Raw genomic sequence first — 23,447 nt, forward strand, 5'->3', positions numbered from 1 at the left:
CAGAGCACCTCGCTGGCCTTGTTCAAGAGAAATCTTGACCAATGGATGGGAGATCGCAGATATACCCCAGGGATTACCTCAGTGTCACTGCTCGACAGAGGCACAGCAAAATAATGGGTATAGTTCCCCATACTAAAGGGGTGGCGTAAGCCACAAAACTATGGGCTAGGCTTGTAAATGCCCTCGGGCAGATAGCCTAGTATAAACCTATGAACCTATATATATATATATATATATATATGAGAGAGAGAGATAGATATATAATTGTGTGTGTGTGTGTGTGTGTGTGTGTGTCTGTGTCTGTGTGTATAAATATATATATATATATATATATATATATATATATATATATACACATGTGTGTGTGTGTGTATTTTTATATATGAGAGAGTTAGATATATAATGTGTGTGTGTGTGTGTGTGTGTGTGTGTGTGTGTGTGTGTGTGTGTGTGTGTGTGTGTGTGTGTGTGTATGTGTATATATGCTATAGGCTCTTGCTGCCCCTATAGTGCCTTTTTTAGGCAGGGTTCAAGTAACAAATTCACCACCATAACAGGAACAGGCAAGCAAAAACTGAGGGTAATGCTACTCAATGCTAGAAGTCTAAATTTCAAAATGCACTCACTCGAGGCACTCCTTAAAATGGAGAACATCGATATCTGTGCAGTGACTGAGACCTGGTTCAAGGCTCCAGAGAGCACCCCTGCACTACCAGGCTATAACTCATACCACACTTTTCGGCCATCTAACCTGGACCGAAACACCAAAGGTGGGGGGTGTCCATATTCATTAAGGATATCCACACCTCCAGGCTAGCTGCTCAGCATAATGCATCCGAGGTTATCCAAGTGCAACTAACTCTTGGCAAAACGGCAATCCAAATTGTAGCTTGCTACAGATCCCCCACCATGTTCCCGGATTCCCACTCCTCTTTTCTTGATGTACTGGAAAATATTAGGGTTCAACCAAACACCCTAATAATGGGCGACTTCAACTACCCCACCATTAACTGGGAAAACTACTCATGTACCAACTCAGTGCAACGCTTTCTGGAATTCATAAACTCCAATGCCCTGGATCAACTTATCCACACCCCCACCAAGGGCAACAATATCCTAGACCTAGTCATTACCAACATGAGTGACCGGTGTTCCACACCTGAAGTCAACTACTTGTTGGTCCGATCTGACCATAAGCTAATCACCCTTGATATCCACATCCCACCCCACCCCCCATTAAGGAAACCACAGTAAAAAATGTCTCCAAAGCCAACTTCATGCTTCTTAAGACAGAAGTAGTGAACTTCATGACACCCATGCAGATGGACAATACAGTTACAACTGCTGAATCCTACACAAATGCACTCTATAAGCACTTACATGAGTGAATGGATCGTGCTTTCCCAAACAGAACCAAGACGCTATTCTCCAAAAAAAGGAAGCCAATCTGGTGGTCCCCTGCCATAAGCAAACTGTACAACAGAAGGAAGAAACTGCTGCAGAAGAGAGTAAAATCCCATGAGTGGAGGAGCTCCCTAGTCAGCCTCAGTAAGAAGCTGAGATCCCTTATAAGATCCTATAAAACTAGCTATGAGAATAAAATTGCCACTAATTCCAAGGACAACCACAAAGCATTCTATAGCTATGTCAAGAATCTCAATGGCAACACCCAGATCTGCTCTGAGTTACAGCACAAAGGCATGAAAATTACAGAACCAACTGATATTGCCAACATCCTGGCAGATAGGTTCAGTACTAACTTTACCCCCCCCCCTCACCCCCTAAAAGGCCCATATCTATACAGGAAGAATGCAGAGTCTCTGTAATCACAACTACGCAGGTGAAAGATGCACTCTCTAAAGCCAAAAACACAGCATCCATGGGACCGGATAACATCCCAGGCTGCGTTTTACACGAACTTTAGAATGAACTGGCTCCCCACTTAAGCACCATGTTCAATAATATTGTATACAGGTGGTATGGGGGAGGGTAGTTTTCAGATCATTAATGAAAATAGAAAAGAGGAGAGGTCCCAGAATGGAGCCTTGTGGGACACCCAAAGTAACTGGGAGCTGAGTAGATAGTTTGTTGTCCCAGAGGACTGCCTGTTGTCTGTTACCTAGATAAGACTTAAACCATTTGACTGCCTGAGTATCTAAGGAAAGTGATTGTAGTGCATCAAACATTAAGTGATGATTAACCATGTCAAAGGCTTTAGAGAGGTCTATAAAGAGAGCAGAAGAAAGCAGGTTATTATTTCGATTTTTATTAATACAGTCAGTGAAGGATAAAAGAGCAGTTGTAGTGCTGTGAAATGGTCTAAAGCCATGCTGGCAGTCAGCCAGTAGCTTATTTTGTAGGAGATGCTCAAGCAGCTGCTGGTGGATACATTTCTCCATGATTTTTGCTAAAGGTCTGAAATCGCTCCTCCGTTGTATAGAGGGATGACTATAGAAGTGTGACATTCGGTAGGGACAAAGCCTGAGGTGAGACTGTGATTGAACAAGGCACACAGGTGAGGTACCAGTTCACTCTGTAGTTCATAAAGATCACAGCCAGGAATATTGTCAGGTCCCATGCAAGATACATTTAGGAAGCTTATGGGTTTATGGGAGAACTGGGTCTGAGATGGACTGGCACGTAACTTTTCGGTGCAGCATATAGAATCTATTCAGTTGGCTTGCTTCAGGACATAGTGGGTACCTAAAGTAGACATTAACAGCATCTAGGGTCACCCATAGCTGTTTCTTCATTGCTTTGTGGAGAGGTGAGAAAAGTAAACCGAGTTGAATGACACACTGTGGTTATCTGGAGCATTCTGTGATACAAAACAAGACTGATGAAGACTAGTTGGGGCAATGGCAGCCAGTTAGGTAAACAGAGGGGGATATTGCATTGTGCTTGCTTCAACTGAATGTAGCTGCACTGAGCTAGAGGCATCGGAACAGTGATTGCACACAAGTTTTACATCACTATTTTAAAATGAGTTGGGGGAATTGTGTGAAATTAATGTTAGCTTGCAAGTCTGCCTTTGTGAATGTATATATGTATGTGTCTGAATGTCTTGAAAGTGAGTGAGTGTCTTGCGAGTGAGTGAGTGTCTTAAGAGAGTGTGTGTGTGTGTGTGTGTGTGTGTGTGTGTGTGTGTGTGTGTGTGTGTGTGTGTGTGTGTGTGTGTGTGTGTGTGAGTGAGTGTGTGTGTGTGAGTGTAAGTGTGTGTGTGTGTGTGCGAGTGTGTGTGAGTTATTTAACGTTGAACAATGTAGCTTGAGCTGCACTGGCACCAATCCTGTTTAGGGATGACATGATGTCAGTGCAGTGGGCTTGCTGCAACAACTGTTTGGTGGCCTGAACTGACATCAACTGCAGATTGGGTGGCCCACAGTTGTTGCAGCACTGTTTTGTGGAGAGGTGGGCAATGCCGCATGGTTCACCAGTGCATTTTCTCTCAGTGTGTGTGTGTGTTTTAGTATTGGGGGTGGCCTAATGGTTAAGGTGTTTACCTTACAAACACAAAGTGCAGGGTTTGAGTCTCACAAGAGATAATTGGCTAAGCTTAAAATGGCTCACAAGGGCAGTTAGCTTAGTACTAACCTATGAACCCTATGTGTCAAAGAAAATGACATAGCATGGCATGGATGAGACCAACCCTCTTAAATGGAGTGACTAAGAGATGCCCAGAGTTGACATTACCAGCTTATGTATAGTCTGTGTCTTGTGAATAGACGGGAAAGGCAGCATGATTCACCAGTATATATGTTTAGCATGGGTGATGTGAAACAAAGTGATATAGCCTGGCAGGACTGACAGGAAAGCATTTACTGGAACCCCTGGAGTCAGTGCATTCCGCTTGCACTAGCTAATACTGCTAGGTGGTTTGCCTGACATCATTGGCAGAGTCTCATACAGGATATAAAAATGCCATTTAAAATCACGTCCGGAAATGCAATTTTTGTCCCACTTCTGGAACGTTTATCAAAAATGTGATGAGTGGGTTGATTTGATAGACAGGGAAGCTCTCTGAGTTGGATTCCTGTCTGTCCAGATTTTCCAAAGGTTATTTTGTTCCTTTTTACCACTGCCATAAACTACACAGACCATCTCAGCAATAGACTAGTGTGGAGGCTTCAGAATGGATGGCACGGAACCCTGACAGTCAATGGAGAGTGGATGTCAGGATGGGTATGTAAGGCACATTGTGTCACTTAGCTACCTGGTACTCTGTAAGAGTCAGATTCTATGAAGATTGGGGTTCACAGTGGTGCTTCATATGCTGTGAGATATGCATTTGAGGTGATTATAATTCCTGAACACAGCAGTGCCTTCACTTTGTCAAATATGTTCTGATAGGTCAGGCATGTGTGTATTGAATTTCTGGAACATAAGTTTCTCACCAACCAGTTGGATTACATAGTGTTTTACACTGTACCAGGAAGCTAGAAAGATAATGCTGTGCGATCTGCTGCAGGGAGTGGAGTATTCCATTTAATGTACTGCAGGATAATTCACAGTTGCATGTAAATGCCACAATATGGTGTCAACAAGAGTCAGTGCCACCAATTATGACTGTTTTCCCATTTATGGACGTGCCTTTTTTGATATGACTTGCAGAAGCAGTAATCAGGGTATTCTAGTATTTAAACAAGTAAATTATAATAAGATGGTACATTGGAGTAATGTCCGCACAAATATGGATGTACAATTTATTACACTACTACCTTGTGTGCAGTCCATGTTGAAATGTAACAGTTTTGTGACACCGGTACCATTGGAATATTAAGCTGTGTCTTTAGTTTAAAACCAGGTTTACTCTGTCGTCGTTCTCTAGTCTCATCTGATACTATTGTTAGGGTTCCATGTGCAAATGATAAGCCATTGCCTGTGATTTAGGGTTCACAAGCATATGCATTGCACCTCCATCTTATGTTGCTGAACAGTGAATTGCAGATACTTCGAGGAGTGGTGATGTCGCCATAATGGAATGCTCGCTCAGCATGATACCTGTCAGATGAGCTGGTCCCTTGATGTACTGAAAGGCAAGCCATTGTTATTCACGTGCCTTCACAAATTATGCACTTGTTGAGGCAAGCATAACTGAAAGGTGTCCTATCTACATGATTGCTTTTGTTCTAAATTTATAGAAGCTCTTATTTTGTTTGTCTTTAAGCAGTGTTGAGGCCATGGTCAATTTGTACAGTATCTGGCTTGCCTGTACTTTGATGTTACAGAGCAGCTGTTCAACACCCAACGTTTTAGCTTTGCATCCTTTTGTTTTTTCTGAAGCCATAGCCAATCCCTCCGGTACATATGAGTAGATGTTTATGTATAATTCTAATAATTGCTGTCATCACATTTGTTTCATTGATGTTCAGAGCTAAATGGCTTTTTATGCTTGATCCTTGCTGTAAGAAGTATATTCATATGTTTATAGAAATGCAACAGTTACAGGTACATTTTATTTATTTATTTGTAGTTGGTTTACCAGGATAGTCCATTAGGCCAAAATGAACCCATTTTCAATGGAGTCCTGGGGAGAAAAGCTCCAGACAATATAGATTACAGTAGGCATTAGACATACTTAAACATTATAAAAATCTCAAGCAGACAAATAGAAATGCAATGCACAACAATTACAATTAATTTAACAGTGTTAAAAACTGATGGCAGATTAAAAGGGATTATACATAAATTCAAAATTCTACTAAAGTTATTTCATAAAGAGAGTTCAACATATGAGAGGTAGAGTGTAGAGTATTCTTACATATTATATAGTAACAGGAATGTGGGAGTTATGGATAATGAGAGAGAGAAATCAAGGGTGTAAGCAGGAGTAAGAGGAAATGGGGATGTTCAGTGTAGTTAAGTAGGGAGGTACATAAAACATGGCAGTAGTATGAAGCATATTGTTGGCAGTAGTCTGATTTATCTAGCTTGTTGAGGAAATGTGTGAAATTCTGGATATCAGTGAATGGAGAAACTTGTACTGACAGCTTGCAATGGACAACAGTTGACATTGAGGACTAATAGTATGCACACTGTTCACAACATTAGGAGAAGGCACTGCAAAGCATGAAGGAAATAATTTAATTTGAATTAAAAAAAAAATTACCCTGAATATGAGCAGACAATAGCAGTAGTACACATAAATATAAGAACTCGGTAGTATGCATAAGGGAAAACTACGCCAAGGACTGAAATTCTATGTAAGGCAAATGTCTATATTCTTAGAGTTGTGGTTTTTATTTTATTTATTTATTTATTTATTTTTATTTTTTGCAAACATAGCCCAATCTGTCCGTGGACAAGAAGAATGGTAATCAGTGTATGTTACAGGCATTTATAAAGGAATACTTAAACTCCTTTATATGAAGGATTGAGAAAAAGCATTTTTGTAACATGATTTACTGTAAAAGTCCTATTCAAGATGATAGGAGTAAGAGAGATGAGGGAACACTTTTACTGGCACACCAGGCAGACAGCAAGCAAATCTGTTTGATGTGTATTGTCATGCAAAGCTCACTGAATAGCTGAACAGTATAGTTGTGTACTCTTACCATAAATGTAGATGTTCGAGTGTGTTCACTGTTGCAGTCATGACTGTAGGGTTCTTCCTGCCAGCAGCAGCCCCCGATCGGCCAGAGTCCCAAAGTCTGGATCGGGCGTCAGCTGAGGTCGCTTTTATCCTGACGTCAATGCGCCAGAAGGTATAAAGACCTCAGCTGATGCCATTTCCCCAGTTTTTCTTGCCCCAGATGTCAGGTGCCCAGAAAGAAAAGGTAAAAAAGAAACTATGCCCAAAACCTCATCAGCCAAAATACCTCATAACAGATAATACTCAAAGAAAAAACAAAAGAGGTTGTAGGAGGGAGGGTAACCCAGACTGCAACAGTGAACACACTCGAACATCTACATTTATGGTAAGAGTACACAACTGTACTATGTCCTTCATGGTTCACTGTTGCTGTCATGACTGTAGGGTTGAGTCTAAGAAAGGGTGGCTGGAGGAGAAACAGAGGGAGCGGTCACAAAACCTTGCAAAACCACAGAAGCAAAACCGGTCCTGGATTTAGAATAGAGAGAGTGGTTGTAATGCTTAGAAAAAGTATGTACAGAACTCCAAGTAGTAGCCTCCAAAATATCCTTGGTAGGAACCCCACAAAGAAAAGCCGCTGAAGTAGCAGTAGCCCGGGTAGAATGAGTCCTAACATTAACAAGAACTGGATTGCCATGATAAGAGTAACAGAACTTGATGCAATGGGCAATCCGCTTGGAAATAGTTTGCTTAGTGATTGCTTTCCCTTGAACAGTAGGAGCATAAGCAACAAACAACTGATCAGATTTCCGGAATATCTTGGTCCTGTCCAGGTATAAATGAAGCTGCCTGTGCACGTCTAAAGAGTGCAAAAAACTTTCTTCCTCACTTTGAGGATTAGGATTAAAGGTAGGCAAATGAATAGACTGATTCAAGGCCACTGCCGAAACCACCTTGGGCATAAAGGTGGGATTAGTCCATAGAGATACCCTGTCCTGATGAAAAATAAGGAAGGGTTCCACAGCCATGAGTGCTTGCAATTCCAAAATTCTTCTAGCAGAGGTAATAGCTAAAAGAAAAGAAGTTTTCCAAGACAAAAATTTCAAATCCGTGGAAGCTGCAGGTTCAAAAGGAAACAAGGTTAATTTCTCCAAAATATAGTTAAGATCCCAAGTGGGAACAGGAGCCCTCATAGGGGGCCAAATATTCTTAGCCCCTCTAAGAAATTGTTTAAGTAATGGATGAGAAAAAATTGGAGGATCCGTATCGTAATGTGCAGAAATAGCAGAAGCATGAAGCTTAACAGACGAAAAAGATAGGCCCGTATGTAACAACTCTGTCAGATACTGTAAAATCAGAGGAATGTTCGGAACAGCAGAATCACCACCCTGGACTTGATTCCAGGAGCAAAATCTTTTCCATTTACCCGCATAAGATTTTCTAGTGCTGGGCCATCTAGCTTCAAGGATTACATCCATTACCTGTTTGGAAAGGGTAGAGGTGTTTACAGACCGTGGATCCACCAGGCAGCTAGATTCAGAGTTTTGACATGATTGTGCAGTATCCAGCTGTCCCGTTGAGACAGTAGATGAGGGATTTGAGGCAGAATCCAGGGAGGCTCCTGAACCAGGTTCATCAGAGTGGAATACCAGAATTGCTGAGGCCAATTGGGAGCCAGTAAAATCATTTGCGGTCTGTCCTGTTTTATCTTCAGAAGTACCCAAGGTAGAAGAGGAAAAGGAGGAAAAGCATATACTGAGAGGTGTTCCCAACTGAATGAGAGGGCATCCACTTTCCATGCTAGTTTGTGGTAGGTCCTAGTGCAGAATGTTGGAAGTTGATGATTCTGAGGGGATGCAAAGAGATCTATGTCCGGACATCCCCATGCCTTTATAATCATCCTGAATATCCGAACATCCAACATCCATTCGTATGGATCCGAAATGTGTCTGCTCAATGTGTCTGCCAGAGTGTTGTCTTTTCCTGGCAGGAATTGCACTTGTAAGTCGACACTGCAGGTCAGAGCAGTGTACTACAGAGTCATGGCTAATCTACACAGGGGGTAAGAGTGAGAGTCCCCCTGCCTGTTTATGTACCACATCACTGTAGTGTTGTCTGTCTGTATCAACAATTGTCCTGATAGAAGAAGGTCCCTGAAGGCTATCAGTGCATTCTGTACAGCTAGCATCTCCTTCAAATTTATGTGCAGGTGTGTTTGCTCCTTTGTCCAAACACCCTGAAGACATCTCCTGTGCATGTGGGCTCCCCAGGCATAATCTGAAGCATCCGTTGTCAGAATTTGGTTCGTCGGTGGAGGACAAAAAGGCTTCCCCTTGTTCTGTAGACAGGCTTTGGCCTACCAAAGAAACTCTTGCCGGAGACAAGGCAAAATCGTGATCACTGTTTCCAAACTGTGGTAATGCTGAGACCATACACTCTTGAGGGACCACTGCAGTTTTCTCATATGCAGTCTTGCATATGGTATTAGTAGAATGCAGAAAGCCATGTAACCCAAAGCCTGCAGAATTTTTTTTGCAGTCAGCTGTTTCATTGAAGCCAGGTGTCGGAAAGAAGAAGACAGTTGCACTTTTTTGTCTGGTGTCAAGGAAGCCATCTGTGTGGTAGTACTCAGAAGAGCACCCAGGAAAGTAATCTGTTGTGTGGGTACCAGATTTGATTTCTTTAGATTCACTGTGAAACCGAGGTACGGAAGAAGATGCTGCACAAAAGCTAGATGCCGAAGTAGAGTGTCTTTGTCGTCCGCTTGAATAAGACAGTCGTCCAGATAAGGGTATATTTGAATCCCCTTCTGTCTGCAAAACACCATTACTGGTGCCAGGCACGTTGTAAAGACCCTGGGCGCAGTAGATAAGTCAAAGGGCAGCACAGAGAACTGGTAATGCTTCGAGCCCGCTTTGAAATGCAGATATCTTCTGCACTCTTGCCTTATAGGAATATGCAGGTAAGCTTCTTTTAAGTCCAAAGTCACCATCCAAGCGTTCTTGCCCAACATAGGCAGCAGCTGCTGCAGAGTGAGCATCTTGAATTTTAGTATATCTAAGAAGGTGTTTAGTACAAAAAGGTCCAGAATTGGTCTCCATGAATTTTCCTTCCTGGGAACCAGGAAAAGTCTAGAATAAAAACCTTGCCCTATTTCTAAATTTGGTACCAATTCTATGGCCCTCATAGCCAGGAGGGACTGAACCTGCCGTTGCGCCTCTGCCCACTGATGATTTGGCAGATCTGGCCAACCATTCGGTTTTGGCAAGGTGTGGAAATGAAATCTGTAACCTCTTGAGACTATGTCCAGAACCCATTTGTCCCGGGTTATGTGGCTCCAGTTTTGATAAAAAAGAGAAATCCTTCCCCCAAAGGTGCTTCCAGGAGAGGAGCCCCTGGAACCAGAAAGGGAGAGTCATAAAGACTGTTTTCTGTAGGGTTGAGACTTATCTTCACCTCCCTTGGGAGAGGGGGCACTCCACTGCCTATTCCTAAAATGGGTCTGTGCCTGTCCCCTACCTCTGGAACTCCTGAATCTGCCTCTCTGAGACCTGTCCGAGCCCAGAAAGGACCAAGGTTTAGCTGGCCAGTGTCTGCTAAATCTAGGAGGTTGCACCTGTAGAAAATCCTTAACTGTCTGCATAGATTTGGCTTTGTCCTCCATTTTCTTTAATACCTCTTCAGCTTTGGACCCAAACAGAACATTGTGCTGCAAAGGGGCATCCAACAGTTTGGCTTTAACCTGATCCGGCAAGCTTTGTTCCTTTAACCAAGCATGTCTTCTAATAACTGCGCCAGTTGTTGCAGCCCTACAAGAAGCTTCCAAAGAATCAAAACCACAATGCAGGGTATGTTTACCCACCTGTTCAATTGCATGCAAAAAAATCCTGTAATTCCTGATTATCCACACCAATAGAAACAGCTGACATCTTTTGTTTAAATACAGACAAAAGGTATTGCTGATACTTCAGCTTATGAAATTGACAGTTCAAAGCCCTAATAGACAATGTAGCAGAAGTATAAACTTTTTTACCCCATCTCTCCAAAGCCCTGGACTCTCGGTCAGAGGGAATAGAATTTTTAGCAGAGGCCGCTTTAACTCCCTTAGGACCCTGAGAAATTGTTTCCAGATCAGGTGAAAGATTCTTAAAAAGAAACTTGTGAGAATCTGGAACCCTATAATACCTATCCGGTTTGACCGGAGCAGGGGGAAAAGAATCAGGAGAGAGAGAAGCTTCCAAAAAAACATCATCTACAATGTCCAATACAGGGGGAATAGCCAGAGGCCTATGCTGTGGGAGAAGAAGAAAATCCCTAAGCCTTTTCTTGGATTCAGAAAATTCCTGCCCTTCCCAGTGAAAATGCACCCTCATATCATGCAAAGTTTCACCAAAAGAATAATCCTCAGGAGGAGAGGCTGAAGGAAAGGAATCTTCAGCATCAGAATCCTCATAAGGAAGAAAAGAATAATCCTGCTCAAGGGAAAAAGCAGAAGAAACAGAACTTTGGTCTGAAGAATCATAATCGGACTGTAATCTAGGCTTGTTGTCAGGAGGGGATGTGAACCCCTGATCATAGTTAAGAGATCTTCAGCCATCCTAAGCATCTGCCTCTGAGGCCTAGGACCCTGATCAAAAGGTGCCTGTGCTTGCCATTTCACTTTAGCTGGAGCCTTAGACTTTGTCTTTGAATGTAAAACTGAATTCACATTTACAGGAAGCTGCGAAGGCCTGAGAGCTCCCTCAGAAGCCGGTACCTGCCTACCAGCTTTGGACCCAACTGAGGGAGCAGTATCTGAAGGTCCAGTCCCTGGCAATTCTGAAGACCCCATCAGCTCCACACCGGAGTTGGTACAGGTAATTGGTTCAAAAGAGGCGGACGACAGGGGCTGCAAAGGTGCCTCACTGATGATCGACGGACCAGCAACTGGCAATAACTGAGTAACATCCTTTGCTGTGGACCTCGGAGGCCGGTCTGCATCCTTGCACCTCTTACACACCCCAGAAGCCAGAAAAGAATCCGAAGACGTTATAATTAAACCTTTTTCCAAAATAGTAAAAGGCAAAGTTATATCTACGCCTAATAGTACGCTGATTAAATCTAGCACAAAACGCACAATTAGCAACGTCGTGGTCAGGATCCAGGCAGGGAATACAGTAAGAGTGAAAATCCCTATGAGGTATTTGCTTCCCACAAGAAATACAATTATTAACTTTTTCTGACATCTGACTGGAGCAAGAAAAAGACCTCCCCAATGGGGTACTTATCTTATAAAATGAAAATCCTGGGATTAAATCTAAAAACAAACAGGAACAGGCTGACCAGCATTAGTGAACTGCAAAGGGCAATGTGCGGCAAGAAAGACTGGGGAAATGGCGTCAGCTGAGGTCTTTATACCTTTTGGCGCATTGACGTCAGGATAAAAGCGACCTCAGCTGACGTCCGATCCAGACTTTGGGACTCTGGCCGATCGGGGCTGCTGCTGGCAGGAAGAACCCTACAGTCATGACTGCAACAGTGAACCACGAAGGACATCTTGCAGGGCAGGAAATGTGATACTCTTGCTAGCAGGGGGTTGGTATATGGGAGGAGTAACTGAAGAAGAAACTGAGGCATATCAAAGTTAAATGCCTAAATAAAAGGCTGATATCTCAGCAAAGAGCCACTATTTCTGGAAGCTTTTTTCACAGAATGTGTAACACATCAGCATGAAAAACATTTGTAAGAAGCACTGCATGACAGTGAATTATACTTTTACTGAGGCCTCTGAAAAATAGCTCGTCATCTTAGTTCTTCCATTCTAAGTGAATGGAATAGTACTGTAATAGTACAGCTATGGGCACTAAAATCTCAAATACAGTGGACTTGCAGTGTATTATGGTCTAGATTTTCTTTTAGAACAGAACTAATTCTAATCAGGATGTCTGCCCCCAGGAGGGCAGTCAGAGGTACAAACAGAATAAAATTAGTATTTACTACTTCATTGTGGTACATACAGGTTTGCAAGAGCCACGCTTAAGGAAAAGTGAAAAAATATATATTTTTGAATTATTTTCCTGTAGTGGTCCTTTAAGCAGCCCTCCTCTTACCATTACTTCGCCTGAGACCTGGCACACATCTGATTCTAGATCACTGCAGTTTTTAATCTGCATTCTCTGTAAGTTTTCCGTTTACATGTTGTTGAGTTAGTACTTTTGAATGTTTGCTTACCAGGCTGCTTTTTGCACTGGACCAGTGCAACTTTTTTCATTAGCAGATTCATGTTCCATCTTTGCTGAATGGATATTTCATGTCTAAGTTGGTGTCCTACCATTGTATACAGTAATTTATTGCTCAATTGTTTAAATCTCACTGTTTTGCTTGCCTATGTAAGAGGTGCATTGTGTCTTAACACAAGAATTCTGTGAATTGTATCTCAGAAATTTAAAGTAGCAAACTTATGTTTTTGTAGTAAATAATTAGTTGCACTGATATGCATTTGATTTAATGTAGATGGTTGCTGCTATGTTCCACTCTAACAGCTCATGAATTTTATGAATGGTTATTATACAGCAATAAAGTAATGCATTTTATTTCTGCTCTATGTGCTTAGCACTTATTTTCTATTCATACTTACTTTTCATATTTCTAGTCTGAGATGTTCCTTTTTTTCCCCATTACTGTTTCGCTTTTCTTTTCCATTTTTGTCTTAGGAATCCATATCACCCATTCACTGCACTGGATTCCTGTAGTCTGTTAGCTCCCCTCTCACACTTTAACACTTTGGCTGAAAAAAAAAAACACTAATCCTGCAGCCTCTCTGTGCCCCATAGGACTTCTAATATGCAGATTAGCTGCCATATTTCATCATATTGACTGAATACAATGAGCACATACCATAGGACTCAGAAAGGCTTAGCTCAATGAGTAAGTCTTATATTGGATGAGTTCCTCATCATGCTAAGCCTTTCTGATTCTGAAAGTGTTCTACCATTGAAGCTTTCTCCTCTTGGGAGCCTAAGCATAGGAAGTGGTCTCAAAGGTGAAGCTGCAGTGCATGGTAATGGTTAATGCTACTTAGCCATGTGCTCGCTCCCAAAAATGTTCAAAGATCCCACTTTACTCAGTGAAAAATTCTACTCCAAGATGGAAAAGTGAACACCATCAAAAGACAGTGGTCACCCATGTACTCCTATCAGAGTACTTGCAGTGCAGGTAAATATAGTGGAGCCATGGGGGTAGAAATAAGTGTGCACACATGCACGTGTGTGTGTGTGTGTGTGTGTGTGTGTGTGTGTGTGTGTGTGTGTGTGTGTGTGTGTGTGTGTGTGTGTGTGTGTGTGTGTGTGTGTGTGTGCCAGTGTCTGTTTTTCTGTGTTTCCGTGCTCTTCTGTAAGTGAATGGACAAGGCTAAATGTGTATGTGTTTGTCTGGATAGTTGCACTATGGGAGTTAAGTAGGGGCTGCCAAGTCTACATGCATGTGTGTGTGTGTGTGTGTGTGTGTGTGTGTGTGTAAGAACATGCAAGTGCATGAGTAAGTCTTCCTGTGAGTAAGTGTAAGAGGGCTTGTTTGTGGAGTATTGGATGTTGGTGTGTGTTGGAACGTCTGGAAGAGTGTCAGAGTGTGTGTGTGTGTGTGTGTGTGTGTGTGTGTGTGTGTGTGTGTGTGTGTGTGTGTGTGTGTGTGTGTGTGTGTGTACTTGTTAGGCTTGCCACCCCTTCGTTTTTTTTCCGGACTATCAGGAAATCAAACTGATTCTCCGGTAGTCCGGAAAACACTGTACAAACTCCGGTATTCTGTTTCAAAAAGGAAACAGACTATCGGAGTTTGTAAATCGGCTGATTTACTATGCTTTTCTTACAGAAAAGCATAGCAAATCAGCCAAAAGCAGGCGGCGGGAGTGAAAAAAAGAGGGCGTTCCCGTTGATCGGCTGATTTACTATGCTTTTCTTACAGAAAAGCATAGCAAATCAGCCAAAAGCAGGCGGCGGGAACGAAAAAAGAGGGCGTTCCCATTGAGTGATGCTGTCGTGACATCACAAAATGGGCGGTATGTTGGCGGGAGAGGGGGCGGGCGGGGTTACTGGTGACGCGAGGGGCGTGGCGTGGCTCCGGTTTTTGCCGTGAACGAAGGTGGCAACCCTAGTACTTGTGTTTGTGTAGAGATGCCTTTGCTAACATGATGCATGGGTTGCTAGGGAGAACACTAGTGCAATCATGCTAATCAGGTTTGACAGAACAGTGTCTGATTCACAAGAGATGGTAATGAGCTGCTAATGAGATCTTTCTCATTGTGGTTATACCATGTCTCTGAACTGGAATTTCTTCCTGTCATCTAATTGACTCACCCACATTGGGAATGAATGTGGATAGAGAGAAATTCTCTGAATTCCCAGGGATAGTAATTAAAATGCATCTCTTTTAATCTGTTCTCTGTACACAAAGATTCATTTCCTTATTTGTATATTGATTTTATTTTACTTACTGAAAGTTATTTAAAAAATTCAGAGATATTTCAGTTGTTTTAAGAATTTCTCTAATTTTTGTTGATTTTTATACCTTTTTACAAGAAATATAACTTTAAAATCAGGATTTTCCTCTTAAAAACTTAGAGAATTGTTAGTCATTTTTTTCTCATACCTCACTTTTAATCTTGCAGTTCACTTACCTGTTCAGTTGTAGGTGGTCATACGTTCCAGAATGTGTATAATACTAACATTTTCTACTCTTTTTCTTCTGCCACTTATGAAAGGACTTGCATTTAACCTCTACTCTCTATCCAACTCTATTTCCTTTCAATTGACTGTAAACCTTTTACAGCCTTCCTATATAGCCTCAATTACAAACCTCCAAAATACTGCTGCTTCACTACTCTGACTATAATTTTTATTCTCCACAAATTTGAACTCACTAAAAAGTTCTCATATTTTACTCTCTAAGAGATTTCTCACATATCAAATATCAACATTGATCTACCTTTCTTCTTTGCCTCTTCCCTCATAAATAGTTATGTGCTTTATCCTGGTTACTTCCCTCATAAATAGTTATGTGCTTTATCCTGGTTACTTCCCTCATAAATAGTTATGTGCTTTATTCTGGTTACTTCCCTCATAAATAGAACAGCGGCACCCAACTTCCACACACAGAAAACATTTTTGGCTCAGTTTGGTGTAACGTAGCTAGAATGACGAGATCCAATATCAGCTAACAGAATCTAGCTACCACTAAAACAGTTGGCATGTAGCGTAGCTTGAACAGCGGAACCCAGCTTCCTCACACAAAAAAGGACAAAAGAAATCCAACACACAGTTGGATGACGTAGTATGAATAGCGGAACCCAATGTTAACTGACAAAATCCAATACGCTCAGCCAAATCTGTAAAGCAGACACATCTCCAAATGTATAAGACGAATTCTTTTATTTGTACAAAAAACAGCGAGAATCACTAGTTTAGCGCTTTCATCTGCCCATCGCAGACTTCCTCAGAACTAGTGTATCCCATCTTTTCCAGTTAATTTAAACCACATTTGGCGCCAACATTTAAATTTCTCTTAAAGAAACAGACATTAAAAACATGCTGTCACAACCATGACATTCATATGTACTTCATAACTGTATATCTACAGATGAATACCCTTGTTGTTGTCAACTATGGGTTATTACATATGTAAAAAACATATATATGAAAAATATGTATAAAAGGCATGTGTATAAAAATATAAAAATATATATGGTACTATAACATTCACAATCTTAAAAGTCTATAAAAATACTAATACTAAAAATATGTAACATTGCTATAAATGATTATTTGAAAATTATTTAAGAATCCAAAATCAGAAAAGGTTTGATGCTAATGAAATCATTAATACCTGGACTTCTTGTAGAATCAGTGAGGATCTGCCATTTACTCTCTTTGCAGGCTAATCTAGTTTTCCAGTCACCCCCATATGGTATGTCTTTTTCCTCATCTATGATAAAAAATAAAAATATATGATCTTCCCCATATTCTTTGATGTGTCTATAAAGTGCGTTCTTACAATCCTTTTTTTGAATCCTATAGTAATGTTCATAAATGCGCTTTTTTAGCTCCCTTTCTGTTTTGCCTATATAATAGGCTGAACATATTTTGCATAGGGCTAAATAAACTATATGTTTGGTGCAACAATTACCACCTATACTTCTTATCAATGTGTGGTTAATATCACCTAATGTGATTTTACTATTTGTATTGATGAACTTACATTGATTGCACCTTCCACATTTCCTGGTGAACATTTTTTCATGCTTATTAACCCCCTTCCTGGACTTTGTACTTTCTAGCAACCTTTTTATATTTGGACCAGTCTTGTAGACAATTCTAGGTTTTTCTCCAAGAATCTTCTTATTGGAATCTATAACAGTAATAATATCCCAATATCTATTAAGAATGTCCTTGATTCTAATGCTATAAGGGGTATATGTGATAACACAAACTCTACCCATATGCCCGTATTGGGTGTGTGTGATTTCGTTGATCTCCCTCGTATGACCCAATAAAGGTTTGTATTTGAATCCCCATTGAGTCTTCACATATTCAATTGTGTCATTGATCATACTAATGGGGTATCCTCTATTCACAAATAATTGTTTAATAAATTCCATTTCTACTTCCATTAATTCTTTAGTAGAGGACATCCTAGCACATCGAATACATTGACCTTTAATAATATTTTTGAATATGTGTGGTGGATGTTCACTTCCGAAGTACAAATAATCATTGGAGAATGTACTTTTACGATGCACCTTCGAGGTGAATCCCCCATGAATTAAACTAATGTAGATGTCTAAATATGCAATACCCTGGTTACTAGTGTTGTGTGTAAACCTGAGAAATTGGGTAGTACCGTTGATATATTCCATAAAATCTGTAATTTTCTCTTTAGGTCCTTTCCACAGAATAAAAATATCGTCGAGAAATCTCACATAGAAGGCGATATGAGTAAAGAATTCGCAAGTGGTAATGAATTCATTTTCCCAGTCAGACATGACCAAGTTGGCGAAAATGGGGGCACAAGAGGCCCCCATAGCAACCCCCTTGCATTGTCTAAAAAATTCCCCTTCAAATGTGAGATAATTGTGGTCCAAAACCAAACCCATCATATCTATAATTAAGTTGGTTTTGTCCCAGGACATTTGCGAAAATTTCCTTAAACTGTTCCCAAACCTCTCGAGGCCTTCGTCTTTGGGTATACTCGAAAACAAATCACATACATCGATGGTAATCAATGTTAAATGTTCCGTCCATGTTTCAGAGCTAAGCTTAGCTAAGAAATCCCATGAATCCTTAATAATGAAAGGTATATTTTGGTATATATGTTTGGTCCATCTGTCAATGGTAACTCCGATGTTGTATGTCTTGGATCTTGAACCTGATATAATGGGTCTGAATGGAGGTTTGTTCAGTGATTTGTGTATTTTGGGTATCCCTACTATGCGAGCCATAACAGGGTATTCCACTTTAAGAAACTTGTATATATCTTCAGTGATTCGATGGTCTAATAAATATTCTTCCAAAATCAGGTCAATTCTTCTAAAGCCTATGTTGATTTGATTACTGGACACAATTTCATAGTTCCCTGTTTCATGTAAAATGTTATGTATCTCAGCTTTATATGCCATATTGGAAAATATCACTGCTCCCCCACCTTTGTCGGGTTTCATGATTCTCACTTCTTTGTTGTAAATGATCTCATTCAAACAAATCCGTTCTTGTTTGGAAATGTTGTCATCCAATAAATGTTTATTGGTTCGTTGTTCTCTGGAAATTTCTTTGTTTAAATAATAAATTTCTTTGCATACCATTTTGTCAAAAACGTTCACTTGAGTATTGCTGTTGGGAATGAATGAACTTTTTCTCTTTAAATCTGTGGATACGTATTGACTGCTCCCTTCCTTGTTAACATCAAATAACAAGGCTAGATTTAGCCTCCTACTAAATAACTTGATTTCTTTGATGTGGTCAACTAAATTAAATTTGTTAGATGGTATGTACTTCATGCCTTTGCTTAGTAAAGAGCACAGTTCATCCTGAATAGGCAAATCTGTATAATTAAAAACCTTAAAACCTTGAAAATTTCTGATATAAGGCATATCCTTATTATATTATTATATTATATAATATTATTACTGTTATAGATTCCAATAAGAAGATTCTTGGAGAAAAACCTAGAATTGTCTACAAGACTGGTCCAAATATAAAAAGGGTGCTAGAAAGTACAAAGTCCAGGAAGGGGGTTAATAAGCATGAAAAAATTTTCACCAGGAAATGTGGAAGGTGCAATCAATGTAAGTTCATCAATACAAATAGTAAAATCACATTAGGTGATATTAACCACACATTGATAAGAAGTATAGGTGGTAATTGTTGCACCAAACATATAGTTTATTTAGCCCTATGCAAAATATGTTCAGCCTATTATATAGGCAAAACAGAAAGGGAGCTAAAAAAGCGCATTTATGAACATTACTATAGGATTCAAAAAAAGGATTGTAAGAACGCACTTTATAGACACATCAAAGAATATGGGGAAGATCATATATTTTTATTTTTTATCATAGATGAGGAAAAAGACATACCATATGGGGGTGATTGGAAAACTAGATTAGCCTGCAAAGAGAGTAAATGGCAGATCCTCACTGATTCTACAAGAAGTCCAGGTATTAATGATTTCATTAGCATCAAACCTTTTCTGATTTTGGATTCTTAAATAATTTTCAAATAATCATTTATAGCAATGTTACATATTTTTAGTATTAGTATTTTTATAGACTTTTAAGATTGTGAATGTTATAGTACCATATATATTTTTATATTTTTATACACATGCCTTTTATACATATTTTTCATATATATGTTTTTTACATATGTAATAACCCATAGTTGACAACAACAAGGGTATTCATCTGTAGATATACAGTTATGAATTACATATGAATGTCATGGTTGTGACAGCATGTTTTTAATGTCTGTTTCTTTAAGAGAAATTTAAATGTTGGCGCCAAATGTGGTTTGAATTAACTGGAAAAGATGGGATACACTAGTTCTGAGGAAGTCTGCGATGGGCAGATGAAAGCGCTAAACTAGTGATTCTCGCTGTTTTTTGTACAAATAAAAGAATTCGTCTTATACATTTGGAGATGTGTCTGCTTTACAGATTTGGCTGAGCGTATTGGATTTTGTCAGTTAACATTGGGTTCCGCTATTCATACTACGTCATCCAACTGTGTGTTGGATTTCTTTTGTCCTTTTTTGTGTGAGAAAGCTGGGTTCCGCTGTTCAAGCTACGCTACATGCCAACTGTTTTAGTGGTAGCTAGATTCTGTTAGCTGATATTGGATCTCGTCATTCTAGCTACGTTACACCAAACTGAGCCAAAATTTTTTTCTGTGTGTGGAAGTTGGGTGCCGCTGTTCTAGCTACGCCACATACCTATTGGTTCTGCGGTAGCTGGTCATTTTTCTTGGTCGTCCTTTGGATTTTATTCATTCCCTCATAAATAGTTATGTGCTTTATTCTGGTCACTTCTACCTTCACCTAGAGTGTCATTGCTCTTGGTAGGTTTTGCTCCTACTATAATATCTTGGTTCAGAAGCTATTTCGACAACTGTTCCTTTAGAGTTAAAGTGGGCCAAATCTTTCCTCTAAAGCCACCATTCTCTCTAATGATCTCCAAAGCACTGTCATAGGTAGCCTCCCTTTCTGCATCTTCTTCAGCTCTCTTCTTTTGAACATTTTAATGTGTTGATGATCTATATATATATATATATATATATATATATATATATATATATATTTATATGTGTGTGTGTGTGTGTGTGTGTGTGTGTGTGTGTGTGTGTGTGTGTGTGTGTGTGTGTGTGTGTGTGTTATTTGCATCCATCAGTTCTTTCCAGCTGGGATTCCATCAAGACATACCCAAACTTCATAATCTAACACCAAATACCAGATTCAGGTCTGTCTTCCTTCCTTTTCCTTTCTTGTCACTTAACAACCACCCTCCTGACTTGATATTCTCTTTTATACATCTTTGCCTTACCCTTAATCTAAAACTTGTATTGTCTTGCCATGTTAACAGCATTAGAGATAAAATCAGTCATACCTTATTCTGCTACTACAGACTTTCTTGGATCCTCAACAGCACACTCCAAGTTCAACTATTTGTTCAAGATCAAAAAGTCTTGCATGCTGTATCCAACTGCTTTTTCAGATTTATTCTATTATGCACATTTAACTGCTGTACATCTCCTGAACAAGTCAGTTGGTTTCTTTATAAAAGAAAACACTGACTTCCTTCTCTTTTTCCTTTTCATTGTTTACAAATTTTTCAAATTTTATATCTTTCCAACTTGCTTCATATGTCATCACAGGTAATCCTTTACTACTTTAAGTCAAAAACTAAAGATGCACCACTAATCATTAGGTCATCTAACTGTGTTTCTTCTGTGTATAGTGCTTTCTCAATTATAGGTCCTATGATTAGGGATTCTCTGCTATCAGGCATTGGAGACATAGAAACTATTTCTCATTCAGTCTAAACTGAACTTTATTCAAAAACAAAATGTCACTTGTTCCTTCTTCTTCTTCTTCTTCTACCTGCTTACAACTTAGTACTCATGTTTTATCTTTATAATTTCTGCGCCCTACTTCCACTAAGATTATTCACACACTATCCTACTCATTTCCTTACTCCCTAAGTCCCCATTCTTCCTTGTTACTGTCCCTTTCTCTCTCCCAGTACTCCCTGTCCATAATTATTTCAAACTTCCCTGATTCCATCTAACTTATTCATCAAATTTTCCACTCATCTCCGCTCCTCTTCTTTTACAGGTTCATAGGTAAGTACTAGGCTAGCTACTAGGCTTTTCTTCCTCTTCTTGGTCCCATCTCACATTGTTGTCTTCTATTCTTTCCTATTGTCCTTCCTTCTATAATCATTTTCGTCTTTACTTTATTCACAAATTGGGATTTTGCTATATAATGCCAATGTCTTTAGCTTTTGTCTACTGTATATGACTATTGTACTCCTTCATTTTACCTTTTTAACATACTAATACAGTTTCTGCTAGAACTGTCTTGTTATTTTAGAGAAATCCAGTTGACTCTAATTTTCCGATGCACTTGAGTTTAAAGTTGGACTGTTTTCTTCTGAAATGCTCTTGCTGATCAGAGTATTTACAATTATTAATAGGGCTCTATTTTAAGTGAGTTTGTCCTTCTCAAAACTAATGCTGATGTGATAATTAATAGTAACCTCAATGTAGCAATAAAAAATGCATTGACTTTATGCTGCAGTCTTGTGCACCAACCAAAGTTCAAAGGAAAAATGGTGCTGGGCCAGAGGTGGTCCTCCTAGAGATTGAGGCACATCTGGCAAAATATTGGTTGGGAATGAGGATGATGATATGTAACAGGGGTAAAACTTCAAATGTTGTAATTTATTCTTACAGTGAGTCTCCTTGAAGAATGCATATTGAATGTAAGGAACAAAAATCTGAAAATGCTTTAGCTATGTGCATTACTGAAAAACATGAAAATCTTGAGAATTTGTAAACCAAATGTCTTTGGAAGTGACAGGCAATTAATTAATTGTGCTGCGTAATATGTGGCAGTGTAAATGGGTGAATGCAGATTCTATGGCCTACATCCCAGGATTTTTAAAAACCTTTCTTATGTGAAGTCCACTGAAAAAAACTACAAATGTAATGTATTGCATTTCAGGATTTAAAATGGGCTTTGTATTGGAACATTACCCGAGTGGCATTTCTGCGCCAAAATGAGTGTGGTGAATTTGATTGGCATGTGAAGGCCGTGTAATGTTGCATGGTAATCATGCCTGGCTGACAAGGCATGCAGATTTGAAAGTGGAATAATGAATATTCATAGTGTGTATTTGTACCCTCATCGTACTGTACGTTAGGCAGAAAGCGGTCCTTCTCAGGGAGTTATTCTGTCTTATTAATTCTGCCTTTTTCAGTTGCATTACGCAGAGTCACATTATACAGTAATCACTTTTGCAGGGGGGCAGCCCCCAAGCACCCCCTGATATCTTTTTGGTTAAATTGCTGAGTTCTTCACAAATATTTCCACACCCCCACAACTACCTTTTACTATGGTTTTCCACAGTAATGGGACCCATCTGTATGCTGTATGAGTGTTGCTGCATGAGGTATGTGTACTACTTGGAATGCACTGAATTCCATTGCTGCTGTTTAAAGTAATTAACAGCTTGAAAGTAGCAGCTTGCTTGCCTATATTGGCAATATATTTATATTTGCAATGTTTCACTAGAAAAAAGTTGGAATAATGATTAAAGTGTAATAGTTGAAAAGTACTGTGTTCTGTAGTTGTTTTTTAATGTAATTAACAGCGACAGGTTTTCCACTAGCTTCTTAATCTGTTTTTGCATGGAAATAACATAAACAGTAATGATGCTTGGTTGGCAACTATTGGAAATGCACTACAAATCAATGTTTACATATTCATTTGACCAGCAGAGGTCTTCTTATGTTTATTCAGAAGTAGATGAACAATAAACGTCACGGGGAGGGTGTTGGGCGGGATTTGGGTGGTGCTTGCTACTGGGCATCTGGTGAGGCAGTGTTCCAATACAAAACCTTAAAATGTTTGCCTTTAACTTAATGTGTTAATTTTAGTCAGATATGTGCATGCATGCATGCATGCATGTTTGTCTCTGTAGGCCCTTGCATGGTGTGTGTATGTCTATCTGCACAGTGCATGCATGTGTGTGTGGCTGTTTTATGCTATATGTATAATGAATGTACATCTATGTTTAGAAGGAAACATGGATGCACTTCAAGAATTACATTTTAAAGCTTGACAATATGTCCAGTAGTTTGAAAATATTTGCTTCTTATCATTTGTGTAATAAA

Source organism: Protopterus annectens, chromosome 5.part0 (assembly GCF_019279795.1).
Source record: "Protopterus annectens isolate FY-2018-M chromosome 5.part0, PAN1.0, whole genome shotgun sequence".
NCBI classification, from domain to species: domain Eukaryota; kingdom Metazoa; phylum Chordata; order Ceratodontiformes; family Protopteridae; genus Protopterus; species Protopterus annectens.